The sequence below is a fragment of the Oncorhynchus gorbuscha genome, unplaced genomic scaffold, assembly GCF_021184085.1.
Source record: "Oncorhynchus gorbuscha isolate QuinsamMale2020 ecotype Even-year unplaced genomic scaffold, OgorEven_v1.0 Un_scaffold_1083, whole genome shotgun sequence".
Classification (NCBI taxonomy): domain Eukaryota; kingdom Metazoa; phylum Chordata; class Actinopteri; order Salmoniformes; family Salmonidae; genus Oncorhynchus; species Oncorhynchus gorbuscha.
Genome location: NW_025745971.1, coordinates 82,501 through 102,076, shown reverse-complemented (window position 1 = coordinate 102,076; position 19,576 = coordinate 82,501). Strand labels below are relative to the sequence as shown.

The following is a 19,576-nucleotide window of genomic DNA, read 5'->3' as shown; positions in this document are numbered from 1 at the left end:
GCTTTTTTTGGCCATTCTTCCGTAAAGCCCAGCTCTGTGGAGAGTACGGCTTAAAGTGGTCCTATGGACAGATACTCCAATCTCCACTGTGGAGCTTTGCAGCTCCTTCAGGGTTATCTTTGGTCTCTTTGGTGCCTCTCTGATTAATGCCCTCCTTACCTGGTCTGTGAGTTTTGGTGGGCGGCCCTCTCTTGGCGGGTTTGTTGTGGTGCAATATTCTTCAAAGTTTCTGATATTTAAAAAAAAACCTAACCATGATCTGTACTTCTCCACAACTTTGTCCCTGACCTGTTTGGAGAGCTGCTTGGTCTTCATGGTGCCTCTTGCTTGGTGGTGCCCCTTGCTTGGTGGTGCCTCTTGCTTGGTGGTGCCTCTTGCTTGGTGGTGCCCCTTGCTTGGTGGTGCCTCTTGCTTGGTGGTGCCTCTTGCTTGGTGGTGCCCCTTGCTTGGTGGTGCCTCTTGCTTGGTGGTGCCTCTTGCTTGGTGGTGCCTCTTGCTTGGTGGTGCCCCTTGCTTGGTGGTGCCCCTTGCTTGGTGGTGCCTCTTGCTTGGTGGTGCCCCTTGCTTGGTGGTGCCTCTTGCTTGGTGGTGCCTCTTGCTTGGTGGTGCCTCTTGCTTGGTGGTGCCCCTTGCTTGGTGGTGCCCCTTGCTTGGTGGTGCCTCTTGCTTGGTGGTGCCTCTTGCTTGGTGGTGCCTCTTGCTTGGTGGTGCCCCTTGCTTGGTGGTGCCCCTTGCTTGGTGGTGCCTCTTGCTTGGTGGTGCCTCTTGCTTGGTGGTGCCTCTTGCTTGGTGGTGCCCCTTGCTTGGTGGTGCCCCTTGCTTGGTGGTGCCCCTTGCTTGGTGGTGCCTCTTGCTTGGTGGTGCCTCTTGCTTGGTGGTGCCCCTTGCTTAGGCTTAGACTCTGGGGCCTTTCAGAACAGGTGTATATATACTGAGATCATGTGACTCTTGGACTGCACACATGTGGACTTTATTTAACTAATTATGTGGCTTCTGAAGGTAATTGGTTCTTATTTTGGGGCTTCATAGCAGAGGAGGTGAATACATATGCACACACCACTTTTCATTTATTTATTTTGGTATTTTTTTGAAACAAGTGTTGTTTTTTTCCACCAATTTGTACTATTTAGTGTTTGTCCATTACATGAAATAAAAAAATAAATATAAAATAAAATAAAAAAATAAAATATAAATCCATTTAAATGACAGTTTGCAACAAGAACTCCAAGTGGGATGAATACTTTTGCTTTTGCCCTGTGCTGACTTTCTATCTCTCTCCTTATCGAAGCGCTGTCCATCCACTCTGAGGAACCTGGCAGCGTTCCCAGACACGGTACCAAAGGTCGACTCCTCCTCGCTGGTGGAGGTGCGGGGAGCGTGCGTGGAGAACGCAGAGGAGAGGGACACGCCCAAACTGTACTGTGGGGCGGACGGGGACTGGCTGGTTCCTCTGGGGCGATGCGTCTGTCGTCTGGGACATGAGGAGATTGACGGATTCTGCCAGGGTGAGTTGTGCCTAACATTGCCCCCTGGGCACAGATATCAGTTCAATGTCTAGTTTTGATATAAATTTGGTTGACAAAATACGTGAATTCAATGTGAAATCAACAAAAACATTCACCACGTCATTGGATTTAGGTTAAACGTTGGGTGACAAAAATACGAAATTGCAAATCCAATCAGTTTTACACATTGATTCAACATCATCACGTGGAATTATTTTGTTGAAATGACATGGAAACAACGTTGACCAGTTTTTGCCCAGTGGGTTCATCGTGCTTTATATGGTTCGACCCCAATTAGTCGACTGGTCGATTGTTTGGCCAATAGGCTGACCCCAATTAATCGACTGGTTGATTGTTTGGCCAATATGCTGTTGGTCTATGTTTTGGGGTCGAGCAGTAGCAAATATATATATATTATTTATGGCACATGAGACTCCTGTCTTATTCGTGCCCATTTTAGTGAACTAATCCATTGTGAAGGCCCAGACTAATCCATTGTGAAGGCAGAGACTAATCCATTGTGAAGGCTGAGACTAATCCATTGTGAAGGCTGAGACTAATCCATTGTGAAGGCCCAGACTAATCCATTGTGAAGCCCCAGACTAATCCATTGTGAGGGCCGAGACTAATCCATTGTGAGGGCCGAGACTAATCCATTGTGAGGGCCGAGACTAATCCATTGTGAAGGCCCAGACTAATCCATTGTGAAGGCTGAGACTAATCCATTGTGAAGGCCCAGACTAATCCATTGTGAAGGCCCAGACTAATCCATTGTGAAGGCCCAGACTAATCCATTGTGAAGGCCGAGACTAATCCATTGTGAAGGCCGAGACTAATCCATTGTGAAGGCAGAGACTAATCCATTGTCGGGGCAGAGACTAATCCATTGTGAAGGCTGAGACTAATCCATTGTGAAGGCCGAGACTAATCCATTGTGAAGGCCCAGACTAATCCATTGTGAAGGCCGAGACTAATCCATTGTGAAGGCTGAGACTAATCCATTGTGAAGGCCGAGACTAATCCATTGTCGGGGCCGCTGGGGAGAGTGGCTAAATTGCACAATGTATGTCTCTCTCCCGCCAATTTGTGCACGTTCATTATTTCATGACTTCATTGTGTGAATTGTTTGCGTCTATCATTAATTCAGTACATTTATCACCAGTAGTATATTCACTGTTAATTCCTATAATTTATCATCTATAATGTTTGTTTGGTTTCACTCATTTCTGTAAAAAAAAAATTGTTTACCTTTATTTAACCAGGCAAGTCAGTTAAGAACAAATTCTTATTTTCAATGACGGCCCTAGGAACAGTGGGTTAACTGCCTGTTCAAGGGCAGAACGACAGATTTGTACCTTGTCAGCTCGGGGATTTGAACTTGTAACCTTTCGGTTACCAGTCCAATGCTCTAACCACTAGGCTACCTGCCTCCTCTACACTCTAACCACTAGGCTACCTGCCTCCTCTACACTCTAACCACTAGGCTAACCTGCCTCCTCTACACTCTAACCACTAGGCTACCTGCCGCCCCTACACTCTAACCACTAGACTACCTGCCGCCTCTACACTCTAACCACTAGGCTACCAGCCTCCTCTACACTCTAACCACTAGGCTACCTGCCGCCTCTACACTCTAACCACTAGGCGACCTACCTCCTCTACACTCTAACCACTAGGCAACGCTGCCTCCTCTACACTCTAACCACTAGGCGACCTACCTCCTCTACACTCTAACCACTAGGCTACCTGCCTCCTCTACACTCTAACCACTAGGCTACCTGTCTCCTCTCCACTCTAACCACTAGGCTACCTGCCTCCTCGACACTCTAACCACTAGGCTACCAGCCTCCTCTACACTCTAACCACTAGGCTACCTGCCTCCTCTACACTCTAACCACTAGGCTACCAGCCTCCTCTACACTCTAACCACTAGGCTACCTGTCTCCTCTACACTCTAACCACTAGGCTACCTGCCTCCTCTCCACTCTAACCACTAGGCTACCAGCCTCCTCTACACTCTAACCACTAGGCTACCTGCCTCCTCTCCACTCTAACCACTAGGCTACCAGCCTCCTCTACACTCTAACGACTAGGCGACCTACCTCCTCTACACTCTAACCACTAGGCAACGCTGCCTCCTCTACACTCTAACCACTAGACTACCTGCCTCCTCTACACTCTAACGACTAGGCGACCTACCTCCTCTACACTCTAACCACTAGGCTACGCTGCCTTCAATATATTACTATTCGTTTTTTACCATTCTGACTGTAGGAGTGGAGATGTTGTTTTCAGAGCACAAACCTCTTGTGAGAAACACGTTTAGTTTTTTTTTCATTCCATTTACGAGTTTTGCTAAATTTAGTAATTGTCAATTTTCTGAGTAGGCCTATAGTCTACCTTATAGTCTACACTGTAGTCTACCTTATAGTCTACACTGTAGTCTACCTTATAGTCTACCCTATAGTCTATAGTCTACCCTATAGTCTAACCTATAGTCTACCTTATAGTCTACACTGTAGTCTACCTTATAGTCTACACTGTAGTCTACCTTATAGTCTACACTGTAGTCTACCTTATAGTCTACCTTATAGTCTACCTTATAGTCTACCCTATAGTCTATAGTCTACCCTATAGTCTAACCTATAGTCTACACTGTAGTCTACCTTATAGTCTACACTGTAGTCTACCTTATAGTCTACACTGTAGTCTACCTTATAGTCTACACTGTAGTCTACTTTATAGTCTACACTGTAGTCTACCTTATAGTCTACCCTATAGTCTATAGTCTACCCTATAGTCTAACCTATAGTCTATAGTCTACACTATAGTCTACACTATAGTCTACAGTCTACCCTATAGTCTACCCTATAGTCTATAGTCTACCCTATAGTCTACACTATGTCTATAGTCTGCCCTATAGTCTACAGTCTACCCTATAGTCTACCCTATAGTCTATAGTCTACCCTATAGTCTACCCTATAGTCTATAGCCTACCCTATAGTCTACCCTATAGTCTATAGTCTACCCTATAGTCTATAGTCTACCCTATAGTCTACCCTATAGTCTACCCTATAGTCTATAGTCGTCCCTATAGTCTACCCTATAGTCTATAGTCTTCCCTATAGTCTACCCTATAGTATATAGTCTACCCTATAGTCTACACCATAGTCTATAGTCTACTCTGTAGTCTATAGTCTACCATTTAGTCTACCCTATAGTCTACCCTATAGTCTATAGTCTACCCTGTAGTCTACCCTGTAGTCTATAGTCTACCATTTAGACCACCCTATAGTCTACCCTATAGTCTATAGTCTACCCTATAGTCTACCCTATAGTCTACAGTCTACCCTATAGTCTACCCTATAGTCTATAGTCTACCCTATAGTCTACACTATGTCTATAGTCTGCCCTATAGTCTACCCTATAGTCTATAGTCTACCCTATAGTCTATAGTTGTCCCTATAGTCTATAGTCTACACTATAGTCTACCCTATAGTCTATAGCCTACCCTATAGTCTACACTATAGTCTATAGTCTACCCTATAGTCTATAGTCTACCCTATAGTCTATAGTCTACCCTATAGTCTACCCTATAGTCTACCCTATAGTCTATAGTCGTCCCTATAGTCTACCCTATAGTCTATAGTCTTCCCTATAGTCTACCCTATAGTATATAGTCTACCCTATAGTCTACACCATAGTCTATAGTCTACTCTGTAGTCTATAGTCTACCATTTAGTCTACCCTATAGTCTACCCTATAGTCTATAGTCTACCCTGTAGTCTACCCTGTAGTCTATAGTCTACCATTTAGACCACCCTATAGTCTACCCTATAGTCTATAGTCTACCCTATAGTCTACCCTATAGTCTACACTATAGTCTATAGTCTACACTATAGTCTATAGTCTACCCTATAGTCTATAGTCTACCCCATAGTCTACAGTCTACCCTGTAGTCTACCCTGTAGTCTATAGTCTACCCTATAGTCTATAGTCTACCCTGTAGTCTACCCTATAGTCTATAGTCTACCCTATAGTCTACCCTGTAGTCTATAGTCTACCCTGTTGTCTACCCTGTAGTCTATAGTCTACCCTATAGTCTACCCTATAGTCTATAGTCTACCCTATAGTCTAGTCTATAGTCTACCCTATAGTCTAGTCTATAGTCTACCCTATAGTCTACCCTATAGTCTATAGTCTACCCTATAGTCTACACCATAGTCTATAGTCGTCCCTATAGTCTACCCTATAGTCTACACTATAGTCTACACTATAGTCTACCCTATAGTCTATAGTCTACCCTATAGTCTACCCTGTAGTCTATAGTCTACCCTATAGTCTATAGTCTACGCTATAGTCTATAGTCTACCCTGTAGTCTACCCTATAGTCTATAGTCTACCCTATAGTCTACCCTATAGTGTATATTCTACCCTATAGTCTATAGTCTACCCTATAGTCTACCCTATAGGGGCGACAGGTTAGGCTAGTGGTTAGAGCGTTGGACTAGTAACCAGAAGGTTACAAATTCAAACCCCCGGGCTGACACAAAGGTACAAATCTGTCCTTAACCCACTGTTCCTAGGCCGTCATTGCAAATAAGAATTTGTTCTTAACTGACTTGCCTAGTAAAATAATATAGTCTAGTCTATAGTCTACCCTATAGTATACCCTATAGTCTATAGTCTACCCTATAGTCTCTAGTCTACCCTATAATCTCTAGTCTACCCTGTAGTATATAATCTACCCTATACTCTATAGTCTACCCTGTAGTCTACCCTGTAGTCTACCCTGTAGTCTACCCTATAGTCTACTCTATAGTCTACCCTATAGACTACCCTATAGTCTATAGACTACCCTATAGTCTATAGACTACCCTATAGTCTATAGTCTACCCTGTAGTCTATAGTCTACCCTGTAGTCTACTCTATAGTCTACCCTATAGTCTATTGTCTACCCTGTAGTCTACCCTATAGTCTACCCTATAGTCTATAGTCTACCCTATAGTCTATAGTCTACCCTATAGTCTATAGTCTACCCTATAGTCTATAGTCTACTCTATAGTCTATAGTCTACCCTATAGTCTATAGACTACCCTATAGTCTATAGTCTACCCTGTAGTCTATAGTCTACCCTGTAGTCTATTGTCTACCCTGTAGTCTATAGTCTACCCTGTAGTCTATTGTCTACCCTGTAGTCTACTCTATAGTCTACCCTATAGTCTATTGTCTACCCTGTAGTCTACTCTATAGTCTACCCTATAGTCTATTGTCTACCCTGTAGTCTACCCTATAGTCTACCCTATAGTCTATAGTCTACCCTATAGTCTATAGTCTACCCTATAGTCTATAGTCTACCCTGTAGTCTATAGTCTACCCTGTAGTCTATAGTCTACCCTGTAGTCTATAGTCTACCCTGTAGTCTATAGTCTACCCTGTAGTCTATTGTCTACCCTGTAGTCTACTCTATAGTCTACCCTATAGTCTATTGTCTACCCTGTAGTCTACCCTATAGTCTACCCTATAGTCTATAGTCTACCCTATAGTCTATAGTCTACCCTATAGTCTCTAGTCTACCCTATAGTCTATAGTCTACTCTATAGTCTATAGTCTACCCTGTAGTCTATAGTCTACCCTGTAGTCTATAGTCTACCCTATAGTCTATAGTCTACCCTGTAGTCTATAGTCTACCCTGTAGTCTATTGTCTACCCTGTAGTCTACTCTATAGTCTACCCTATAGTCTATTGTCTACCCTGTAGTCTACCCTATAGTCTACCCTATAGTCTATAGTCTACCCTATAGTCTATAGTCTACCCTGTAGTCTATAGTCTACCCTGTAGTCTATAGTCTACCCTGTAGTCTATAGTCTACCCTGTAGTCTATTGTCTACCCTGTAGTCTACTCTATAGTCTACCCTATAGTCTATTGTCTACCCTGTAGTCTACCCTATAGTCTACCCTATAGTCTATAGTCTACCTTATAGTCTATAGTCTACCCTATAGTCTATAGTCTACCCTATAGTCTATAGTCTACTCTATAGTCTACCCTATAGTCTATAGTCTACCCTGTAGTCTATAGTCTACCCTGTAGTCTATAGTCTACCCTGTAGTCTACCCTATAGTCTATTGTCTACCCTATAGTATATTGTCTACCCTATAGTCTATAGTCTACCCTGTAGTCTATAGTCTACCCTATAGTCTATAGTCTACCCTGTAGTCTACCCTATAGTCTATAGTCTACCCTGTAGTCTATAGTCTGCCCTATAGTCTATAGTCTACCCTATAGTCTATAGTCTACCCTATAGTCTATAGTCTTCCCTATAGTCTACCCTATAGTCTATAGTCTACCCTGTAGTCTATAGTCTACCCTATAGTCTACCCTATAGTCTATAGTCTACCCTATAGTCTACCCTATAGTCTACAGTCTACCCTGTAGTCTACCCTGTAGTCTATAGTCTACCATTTAGACTACCCTATAGTCTACCCTATAGTCTATAGTCTACCCTATAGTCTATAGTCTACCCTGTAGTTGATAGTCTACCCTGTAGTCTACCCTATAGTCTATAGTCTACCCTATAGTCTACCCTATAGTCTATAGTCTACCCTATAGTCTATAGTCTACCCTGTAGTCTATAGTCTACCCTATAGTCTACCCTATAGTCTATAGTCTACCCTGTAGTCTATAGTCTACCCTATAGTCTACCCTATAGTCTACCCTATAGTCTACCCTATAGTCTATAGTCTACCCTATAGTCTACCCTATAGTCTATAGTCTACCCTATAGTCTACCCTATAGTCTGCAGTCTACCCTGTAGTCTATAGTCTACCCTATAATCTACCCTATAGTCTACCCTTTAGTCTACCCTGTAGTCTACCCTTAGTCTACCCTATAGTCTATAGTCTACCCTGTAGTCTATAGTCTACCCTGTAGTCTACCCTATAGTCTACCCTATAGTCTACCCTATAGTCTACCCTATAGTCTACCCTGTAGTCTACCCTGTAGTCTATAGTCTACCCTGTAGTCTACCCTGTAGTCTGTAGTCTACCCTGTAGTCTGTAGTCTACCCTATAGTCTATAGTCTACCCTATAGTCTATAGTCTACCCTGTAGTCTACCCCATAGTCTATAGTCTACCCTATAGTCTGTAGTCTACCCTATAGTCTGTAGTCTACCCTATAGTCTATAGTCTACCCTATAGTCTATAGTCTACCCTATAGTCTAGTCTATAGTCTACCCTGTAGTCTATAGTCTACCCTGTAGTCTACCCTATAGTCTATAGTCTACCCTGTAGTCTACCCTATAGTCTATAGTCTACCCTGTAGTCTACCCTATAGTCTGTAGGCATCTAAATGCGCCCCACCAGTAATAAGCTGTGGAGCATCAGTAATGTTTTCTCCACCTCAAACAGCAAGCGAACAAAGTCTGTTTTTACATGAATTGATAATGACAGTAGTTCCTCAACCTATCTGAAAAACAAAATCTTTCCAGCTCTCTCTCTCCCTTTCGATAACCACTCAGCGTGAAAGGGATAAATGTTATGCTCTGATCCAGTGGAAATGTCATAAAATAAGCCTACCTAATTACTGATTATCCCTTGTGTAAATAGCCTACAGCTGTTTCTGTCCCGAGCTCACTGGTGCAGGAGGGCACAGAATATTTTAAACAATGTTGCAAGTTTGCTAGCTCTCCAAGTTAATAGTTGATACAATGTTTCTAGTTCCTTGCAGACAGGCCATGTGTAGACAATGTGATTTATAGGAGAGTTATGTTTATCAGGTTAGTAGTTGATACAATGTTTCTAGTCCCTTGCAGACAGGCCATGTGTAGACAATGTGATTTATAGGAGAGTTACAGTATGTTTATCAGATTAGTAGTTGATACAATGTTTCTAGTTCCTTGCAGACAGGCCATGTGTAGACAATGTGATTTATAGGAGAGGTATTTTTAATCAGGTTATTTTCTATCTGTGGGCTGGTTTTTATTTGTTGGTTTCATGTCGGCTGTTTTTACATAGTTGGTAAATGGGAATAGAAGTTACTTTTCAGGTTTGTATCATTTTCAGTTAGATATAATGTTGATTAACCACATGACAATGATTTTGAGATACGAAGACGTTATTATAAATTAAATGATACCTGTTCCGTGAAACTGTGCAGGTGAATGCCACAACTGTCACTCAGAGTGGCAGTAAGATAAATTGGCGTTTCCACATGAGGAACGTTGCCGACCCTCCCAGCCTTTTACTACCGGCAACTTCTGGAGAATACCGGCAGGATCTGAGACAGCCGTCAGGAGAGGGAGGCGGACGGGAGGGTCTGGAGAGGGAGGCGGATGGGAGGGTCAGGAGAGGGAGGCGGATGGGAGGGTCAGGAGAGGGAGGCGGATGGGAGGGTCTGGAGAGGGAGGGTCAGGAGAGGGAGGCGGATGGGAGGGTCAGGAGAGGGAGGCGGATGGGAGGGTCTGGAGAGGGAGGGTCTGGAGAGGGAGGCGGATGGGAGGGTCTGGAGAGGGAGGCGGATGGGAGGGTCTGGAGAGGGAGGCGGATGGGAGGGTCTGGAGAGGGAGGCGGATGGGAGGGTCAGGAGAGGGAGGCGGATGGGAGGGTCAGGAGAGGGAGGCGGATGGGAGGGTCTGGAGAGGGAGGTGGATGGGAGGGTCTGGAGAGGGAGGCGGATGGGAGGGTCAGGAGAGGGAGGCGGATGGGAGGGTCTGGAGAGGGAGGGCGGATGGGAGGGTCAGGAGAGGGAGGCGGATGGGAGGGTCAGGAGAGGGAGGCGGATGGGAGGGTCTGGAGAGGGAGGCGGATGGGAGGGTCTGGAGAGGGAGGCGGATGGGAGGGTCTGGAGAGGGAGGCGGATGGGAGGGTCTGGAGAGGGAGGCGGATGGGAGGGTCTGGAGAGGGAGGCGGATGGGAGGGTCTGGAGAGGGAGGGTCTGGAGAGGGAGGCGGATGGGAGGGTCTGGAGAGGGAGGCGGATGGGAGGGTCTGGAGAGGGAGGCGGATGGGAGGGTCTGGAGAGGGAGGCGGATGGGAGGGTCTGGAGAGGGAGGCGGATGGGAGGGTCTGGAGAGGGAGGCGGATGGGAGGGTCAGGAGAGGGAGGGTCTGGAGAGGGAGGTGGATGGGAGGGTCTGGAGAGGGAGGCGGATGGGAGGGTCTGGAGAGGGAGGCGGATGGGAGGGTCTGGAGAGGGAGGGTCAGGAGAGGGAGGCGGATGGGAGGGTCTGGAGAGGGAGGCGGATGGGAGGGTCTGGAGAGGGAGGCGGATGGGAGGGTCTGGAGAGGGAGGCGGATGGGAGGGTCAGGAGAGGGAGGCGGATGGGAGGGTCTGGAGAGGGAGGCGGATGGGAGGGTCTGGAGAGGGAGGCGGATGGGAGGGTCTGGAGAGGGAGGCGGATGGGAGGGTCTGGAGAGGGAGGGTCTGGAGAGGGAGGGTCTGGAGAGGGAGGGTCTGGAGAGGGAGGCGGATGGGAGGGTCTGGAGAGGGAGGCGGATGGGAGGGTCAGGAGAGGGAGGGCGGATGGGAGGGTCAGGAGAGGGAGGCGGATGGGAGGGTCAGGAGAGGGAGGCGGATGGGAGGGTCTGGAGAGGGAGGCGGATGGGAGGGTCTGGAGAGGGAGGCGGATGGGAGGGTCTGGAGAGGGGAGGCGGATGGGAGGGTCTGGAGAGGGAGGCGGATGGGAGGGTCAGGAGAGGGAGGGTCGGATGGGAGGGTCTGGAGAGGGAGGCGGATGGGAGGGTCTGGAGAGGGAGGCGGATGGGAGGGTCAGGAGAGGGAAGCGGATGGGAGGGTCTGGAGAGGGAGGCGGATGGGAGGGTCTGGAGAGGGAGGCGGATGGGAGGGTCAGGAGAGGGAGGCGGATGGGAGGGTCTGGAGAGGGAGGCGGATGGGAGGGTCTGGAGAGGGAGGCGGATGGGAGGGTCTGGAGAGGGAGGGTCTGGAGAGGGAGGCGGGGATGGGAGGGTCTGGAGAGGGAGGGGATGGGAGGGTCTGGAGAGGGAGGCGGATGGGAGGGTCTGGAGAGGGAGGCGGATGGGAGGGTCTGGAGAGGGAGGCGGATGGGAGGGTCTGGATGGGAGGGTCTGGAGAGGGAGGCGGATGGGAGGGTCTGGAGAGGGAGGCGGATGGGAGGGTCTGGAGAGGGAGGCGGATGGGAGGGTCTGGAGAGGGAGGCGGATGGGAGGGTCTGGAGAGGGAGGCGGATGGGAGGGTCTGGAGAGGGAGGCGGATGGGAGGGTCTGGAGAGGGAGGCGGATGGGAGGGTCTGGAGGGAGGCGGAGGGAGGCGGATGGGAGGGTCTGGAGAGGGAGGGTCAGGAGAGGGAGGCGGATGGGAGGGTCTGGAGAGGGAGGCGGATGGGAGGGTCAGGAGAGGGAGGCGGATGGGAGGGTCAGGAGAGGGAGGCGGATGGGAGGGTCTGGAGAGGGAGGCGGATGGGAGGGTCTGGAGAGAGGGGGAGGGTCTGGAGAGGGAGGCGGATGGGAGGGTCTGGAGAGGGAGGCGGATGGGAGGGTCTGGAGAGGGAGGCGGATGGGAGGGTCTGGAGAGGGAGGCGGATGGGAGGGTCTGGAGAGGGAGGCGGATGGGAGGGTCTGGAGAGGGAGGCGGATGGGAGGGTCTGGAGAGGGAGGCGGATGGGAGGGTCTGGAGAGGGAGGCGGATGGGAGGGTCTGGAGAGGGAGGCGGATGGGAGGGTCTGGAGAGGGAGGCGGATGGGAGGGTCTGGAGAGGGAGGCGGATGGGAGGGTCTGGAGAGGGAGGCGGATGGGAGGGTCTGGAGAGGGAGGCGGATGGGAGGGTCTGGAGAGGGAGGGTCGGAGGGTCTGGAGAGGAGGCGGATGGGAGGGTCTGGAGAGGGAGGCGGATGGAGGTGGAGGGTCTGGAGAGGGAGGCGGATGGGAGGGTCTGGAGAGGGGCGGATGGGAGGCGGATGGGAGGGTCTGGAGAGGGAGGCGGATGGGAGGGTCTGGAGGAGGGAGGGTCTGGAGAGGGAGGCGGATGGGAGGGTCTGGAGAGGGAGGCGGATGGGAGGGTCTGGAGAGGGAGGCGGATGGAAGGGTCTGGAGAGAGGGGAGGGTCAGGAGAGGGAGGCGGATGGGAGGGTCTGGAGAGGGGAGGCGGATGGGAGGGTCTGGAGAGGGAGGCGGATGGGAGGGTCTGGAGAGGGAGGGTCAGGAGAGGGAGGCGGATGGGAGGGTCTGGAGAGGGAGGCGGATGGGAGGGTCTGGAGAGGGAGGCGGATGGGAGGGTCTGGAGAGGGAGGCGGATGGGAGGGTCTGGAGAGGGAGGCGGATGGGAGGGTCTGGAGAGGGAGGCGGATGGGAGGGTCTGGAGAGGGAGGGTCTGGAGAGGAGGCGGATGGGAGGGTCTGGAGAGGGAGGGTCTGGAGAGGAGGCGGATGGGAGGGTCTGGAGAGGGAGGCGGATGGGAGGGTCTGGAGAGGGAGGCGGATGGGAGGGTCTGGAGAGGGAGGCGGATGGGAGGGTCTGGAGAGGGAGGCGGATGGGAGGGTCAGGAGAGGGAGGGTCTGGAGAGGGAGGTGGATGGGAGGGTCTGGAGAGGAGGGTCTGGAGAGGGAGGCGGATGGGAGGGTCTGGAGAGGGAGGGTCTGGAGAGGGAGGCGGATGGGAGGGTCTGGAGAGGGAGGCGGATGGGAGGGTCTGGAGAGGAGGCGGATGGGAGGGTCTGGAGAGGGAGGCGGATGGGAGGGTCTGGAGAGGGAGACGGATGGGAGGGTCAGGAGAGGGAGGGTCTGGAGAGGGAGGTGGATGGGAGGGTCTGGAGAGGGAGGCGGATGGGAGGGTCTGGAGAGGGAGGGTCAGGAGAGGGAGGCGGATGGGAGGGTCTGGAGAGGGAGGCGGATGGGAGGGTCTGGAGAGGGAGGCGGATGGGAGGGTCTGGAGAGGGAGGCGGATGGGAGGGTCAGGAGAGGGAGGCGGATGGGAGGGTCTGGAGAGGGAGGCGGATGGGAGGGTCTGGAGAGGGAGGCGGATGGGAGGGTCTGGAGAGGGAGGCGGATGGGAGGGTCTGGAGAGGGAGGGTCTGGAGAGGGAGGGTCTGGAGAGCGAGGGTCTGGAGAGGGAGGGTCTGGAGAGGGAGGCGGATGGGAGGGTCTGGAGAGGGAGGCGGATGGGAGGGTCTGGAGAGGGAGGCGGATGGGAGGGTCAGGAGAGGGAGGCGGATGGGAGGGTCAGGAGAGGGAGGCGGATGGGAGGGTCTGGAGAGGGAGGCGGATGGGAGGGTCTGGAGAGGGAGGCGGATGGGAGGGTCTGGAGAGGGAGGCGGATGGGAGGGTCTGGAGAGGGAGGCGGATGGGAGGGTCAGGAGAGGGAGGCGGATGGGAGGGTCTGGAGAGGGAGGCGGATGGGAGGGTCTGGAGAGGGAGGCGGATGGGAGGGTCAGGAGAGGGAAGTCTGATGGGAGGGTCTGGAGAGGGAGGCGGATGGGAGGGGTCTGGAGAGGGAGGCGGATGGGAGGGTCAGGAGAGGGAGGCGGATGGGAGGGTCTGGAGAGGGAGGCGGATGGGAGGGTCTGGAGAGGGAGGCGGATGGGAGGGTCTGGAGAGGGAGGCGGATGGGAGGGTCTGGAGAGGGAGGGTCTGGAGAGGGAGGCGGATGGGAGGGTCTGGAGAGGGAGGGTCTGGAGAGGGAGGCGGATGGGAGGGTCTGGAGAGGGAGGGTCTGGAGAGGGAGGCGGATGGGAGGGTCTGGAGAGGGAGGCGGATGGGAGGGTCTGGAGAGGGAGGCGGATGGGAGGGTCTGGAGAGGGAGGCGGATGGGAGGGTCTGGAGAGGGAGGCGGATGGGAGGGTCAGGAGAGGGAGGGTCTGGAGAGGGAGGTGGATGGGAGGGTCTGGAGAGGGAGGCGGATGGGAGGGTCTGGAGAGGGAGGCGGATGGGAGGGTCTGGAGAGGGAGGGTCAGGAGAGGGAGGCGGATGGGAGGGTCTGGAGAGGGAGGCGGATGGGAGGGTCTGGAGAGGGAGGCGGATGGGAGGGTCTGGAGAGGGAGGCGGATGGGAGGGTCAGGAGAGGGAGGCGGATGGGAGGGTCTGGAGAGGGAGGCGGATGGGAGGGTCTGGAGAGGGAGGCGGATGGGAGGGTCTGGAGAGGGAGGCGGATGGGAGGGTCTGGAGAGGGAGGGTCTGGAGAGGGAGGGTCTGGAGAGGGAGGGTCTGGAGAGGGAGGCGGATGGGAGGGTCTGGAGAGGGAGGCGGATGGGAGGGTCTGGAGAGGGAGGCGGATGGGAGGGTCAGGAGAGGGAGGCGGATGGGAGGGTCAGGAGAGGGAGGCGGATGGGAGGGTCTGGAGAGGGAGGCGGATGGGAGGGTCTGGAGAGGGAGGCGGATGGGAGGGTCTGGAGAGGGAGGCGGATGGGAGGGTCTGGAGAGGGAGGCGGATGGGAGGGTCAGGAGAGGGAGGCGGATGGGAGGGTCTGGAGAGGGAGGCGGATGGGAGGGTCTGGAGAGGGAGGCGGATGGGAGGGTGGAGAGGGAGGCAGGAGAGGGAAGCGGATGGGAGGGTCTGGAGAGGGGAGGCGGATGGGAGGGTCTGGAGAGGGAGGCGGATGGGAGGGTCAGGAGAGGGAGGCGGATGGGAGGGTCTGGAGAGGGAGGCGGATGGGAGGGTCTGGAGAGGGAGGCGGATGGGAGGGTCTGGAGAGGGAGGCGGATGGGAGGGTCTGGAGAGGGAGGGTCTGGAGAGGGAGGCGGATGGGAGGGTCTGGAGAGGGAGGGTCTGGAGAGGGAGGCGGATGGGAGGGTCTGGAGAGGGAGGCGGATGGGAGGGTCTGGAGAGGGAGGCGGATGGGAGGGTCTGGAGAGGGAGGCGGATGGGAGGGTCAGGAGAGGAGGGTCTGGAGAGGAGGCGGATGGGAGGGTCTGGAGAGGGAGGCGGATGGGAGGGTCTGGAGAGGGAGGCGGATGGGAGGGTCTGGAGAGGGAGGCGGATGGGAGGGTCTGGAGAGGGAGGCGGATGGGAGGGTCTGGAGAGGGAGGCGGATGGGAGGGTCTGGAGAGGGAGGCGGATGGGAGGGTCTGGAGAGGGAGGCGGATGGGAGGGTCTGGAGAGGGAGGGTCTGGAGAGGGAGGCGGATGGGAGGGTCTGGAGAGGGAGGCGGATGGGAGGGTCTGGAGAGGGAGGCGGATGGGAGGGTCTGGAGAGGGAGGCGGATGGGAGGGTCTGGAGAGGGAGGCGGATGGGAGGGTCAGGAGAGGGAGGGTCTGGAGAGGGAGGCGGATGGGAGGGTCTGGAGAGGGAGGCGGATGGGAGGGTCTGGAGAGGGAGGCGGATGGGAGGGTCTGGAGAGGGAGGGTCAGGAGAGGGAGGCGGATGGGAGGGTCTGGAGAGGGAGGCGGATGGGAGGGTCTGGAGAGGGAGGCGGATGGGAGGGTCTGGAGAGGGAGGCGGATGGGAGGGTCAGGAGAGGGAGGCGGATGGGAGGGTCTGGAGAGGGAGGCGGATGGGAGGGTCTGGAGAGGGAGGCGGATGGGAGGGTCTGGAGAGGGAGGCGGATGGGAGGGTCTGGAGAGGGAGGCGGATGGGAGGGTCTGGAGAGGGAGGCGGATGGGAGGGTCTGGAGAGGGAGGCGGATGGGAGGGTCTGGAGAGGGAGGCGGATGGGAGGGTCAGGAGAGGGAGGCGGATGGGAGGGTCTGGAGAGGGAGGCGGATGGGAGGGTCTGGAGAGGGAGGCGGATGGGAGGGTCTGGAGAGGGAGGCGGATGGGAGGGTCTGGAGAGGGAGGGTCAGGAGAGGGAGGCGGATGGGAGGGTCTGGAGAGGGAGGCGGATGGGAGGGTCTGGAGAGGGAGGGTCAGGAGAGGGAGGCGGATGGGAGGGTCTGGAGAGGGAGGCGGATGGGAGGGTCTGGAGAGGGAGGGGGATGGGAGGGTCAGGAGAGGGAGGGGGATGGGAGGGTCTGGAGAGGGAGGCGGATGGGAGGGTCTGGAGAGGGAGGCGGATGGGAGGGTCTGGAGGGAGGCGGATGGGAGGGTCTGGAGAGGGAGGCGGATGGGAGGGTCTGGAGAGGGAGGCGGATGGGAGGGTCAGGAGAGGGAGGCGGATGGGAGGGTCTGGAGAGGGAGGCGGATGGGAGGGTCTGGAGAGGGAGGCGGATGGGAGGGTCTGGAGAGGGAGGCGGATGGGAGGGTCTGGAGAGGGAGGCGGATGGGAGGGTCTGGAGAGGAGGGTCAGGAGAGGGAGGCGGATGGGAGGGTCTGGAGAGGGAGGCGGATGGGAGGGTCTGGAGAGGGAGGGTCAGGAGAGGGAGGCGGATGGGAGGGTCTGGAGAGGGAGGCGGATGGGAGGGTCTGGAGAGGGAGGCGGATGGGAGGGTCTGGAGAGGGAGGCGGATGGGAGGGTCTGGAGAGGGAGGCGGATGGGAGGGTCAGGAGAGGGAGGCGGATGGGAGGGTCTGGAGAGGGAGGCGGATGGAAGGGTCTGGAGAGGGAGGGTCAGGAGAGGGAGGCGGATGGGAGGGTCTGGAGAGGGAGGCGGATGGGAGGGTCTGGAGAGGGAGGCGGATGGGAGGGTCTGGAGAGGGAGGCGGATGGGAGGGTCTGGAGAGGGAGGCGGATGGGAGGGTCTGGAGAGGGAGGGTCAGGAGAGGGAGGCGGATGGGAGGGTCTGGAGAGGGAGGCGGATGGGAGGGTCTGGAGAGGGAGGCGGATGGGAGGGTCTGGAGAGGGAGGGTCAGGAGAGGGAGGCGGATGGGAGGGTCTGGAGGGAGGCGGATGGGAGGGTCTGGAGAGGGAGGCGGATGGGAGGGTCTGGAGAGGGAGGCGGATGGGAGGGTCTGGAGAGGGAGGCGGATGGGAGGGTCAGGAGAGGGAGGCGGATGGGAGGGTCTGGAGAGGGAGGCGGATGGGAGGGTCTGGAGAGGGAGGCGGATAGGAGGGTCTGGAGAGGGAGGCGGATGGGAGGGTCTGGAGAGGGAGGCGGATGGGAGGGTCTGGAGAGGGAGGCGGATGGGAGGGTCTGGAGAGGGAGGCGGATGGGAGGGTCTGGAGAGGGAGGCGGATGGGAGGGGCTGGTTAAGTTTCTCTTCTTCTGGTTATCTCGATCTCTGGCTCCCTCTTGAGTCATTTGTGTCTTATTTCATCAAACAGTGGGCTTAAAGCATCAGACAAGCTCGATGCATCAAGTTGATTTCATTTAAACACATCGGCTGTGTCTGTATACTGGAAAACGTGACCCACCACATGGATTTGGTCTCATGTTGCAACATTTGAAATTGTTTTTTTTTTTACATTAGATAAAAGTAGAGACTTAAAGCTAGAAAATGGTACATCGTACACTGCAGTTGAGGAACAATGAGAAAGTCATTCTGCTTTGAAAGTTGATAAACTTGTAACCCCACTTTTGAGAAAATGGCCTGTGAATGTGTTGGTACACCAAGTGGAGAGCTCTTGTCTCCGCCCCCTATTCTGCATCGTTCACACCCTCTTAAGCCTTAGCCCCACCCATCTCTTAAGCCTTAGCCCCACCCATCTCGTTAGCCTTAGCCCCACCCATATCTTAAGCCTTAGCCCCACCCATCTCTTTAAGGATTCGCAGTGTAGTAAAAAAACAAAGATTTCTGTATCCTAAAAACACTTCTTCTAGTCGGCCTGTATCCTAAATACACTTCTTCTAGTCGGCCTGTATCCTAAATACACTTCTTCTCGTCGGCCTGTAACCTAAATACACTTCTTGTCGTCGGCCTGTATCCTAAATACACTTCTTGTCGTCGGCCTGTATCCTAAATACACTTCTTCTAGTCGGCCTGTATCCTAAATACACTTCTTCTAGTCGGCCTGTATCCTAAATACACTTCTTCTAGTCGGCCTGTATCCTAAATACACTTCTTGTCGTCGGCCTGTATCCTAAATACACTTCTTCTAGTCGGCCTGTATCCTAAATACACTTCTTCTCGTCGGCCTGTATCCTAAATACACTTCTTCTAGTCGGCCTGTATCCTAAATACACTTCTTCTAGTCGGCCTGTATCCTAAATACACTTCTTCTAGTCGGCCTGTATCCTAAATACACTTCTTCTAGTCGGCCTGTATCCTAAATACACTTCTTCTAGTCGGCCTGTATCCTAAATACACTTCTTCTAGTCGGCCTGTATCCTAATCTGACTTTAGTGCAGGTCATGTTGTTCTTCACATGACCGTTTCTGGTAAACACACACTTTATCAAATAAAATCTAAGTTTATTTATCACAGGATACAGAAGGTGTAAACGGTACGGTGGAATGGTTACTAATGCTAATGCTAATGCTGAGTTAATAACAACATGCATAGTGAAGTAATGCTAATGCTAATGCTGAGTTAATAACAACATGCATAGTGAAGTCTTTTGTTTAGACATGCAGCTAGCTAGCTAGGTTAAAGAAAAGGAATCGTAATCCCAACTCTAATGCTGAGTTAATAACAACAGGGAACTCAACAACAACAACAACAAACTGGGAAAAATCTCCAACTAGGGAACTCAAGCCTCTTTTCCAGGGCTCCTTCACAGATCATACATGTAACGTTAGCTAACTAGCTAAGAGTACACCTCAACTGTCAATGAAAACGACTATCTGACAAAATTAGAAACGTATAATATCTGAAAATGGAGCTAGACTCTTTAGACATTGGCTTTAGCTCATAGGGCTAACACAGTCTGGTGTGTTTAACTCTGCCTCATGGCAGGTGGTACAGAGCTATGGCAGGGGGTGTAGAGCTAGCCTCATGGCAGGTGGTGCAGCGCTATGACAGGTGGTGCAGAGCTAGCCTCATGGCAGGTGGTGTAGAGCTATGGCGGGGGTGCAGAGCTAGCCTCATGGCAGGTGGTGCAGCACTATGGCAGGTGGTGCAGAGCTAGCCTCATGGCAGGTGGTGCAGAGCTAGCCTCATGGCAGGGGGTGTAGAGCTATGGCAGGGGGTGCAGAGCTAGCCTCATGGCAGGTGGTGCAGAGCTATGGCAGGGGGTGCAGAGCTAGCCTTATGGCAGGTGGTGCAGAGCTATGGCAGGGGGTGCAGAGCTAGCCTTATGGCAGGTGGTGTAGAGCTATGGCGGGGGTGCAGCGCTAGCCTCATGGCAGGTGGTG

The 19,576-nt window shown here is 53.3% G+C and overlaps 1 pseudogene; it reads left to right on the top strand.

The window, feature by feature from the left end:
• The window catches only part of LOC124021198, a 135,939-nt pseudogene that overhangs the window by 33,875 nt on the left and 82,488 nt on the right, over nt 1-19,576 (top strand).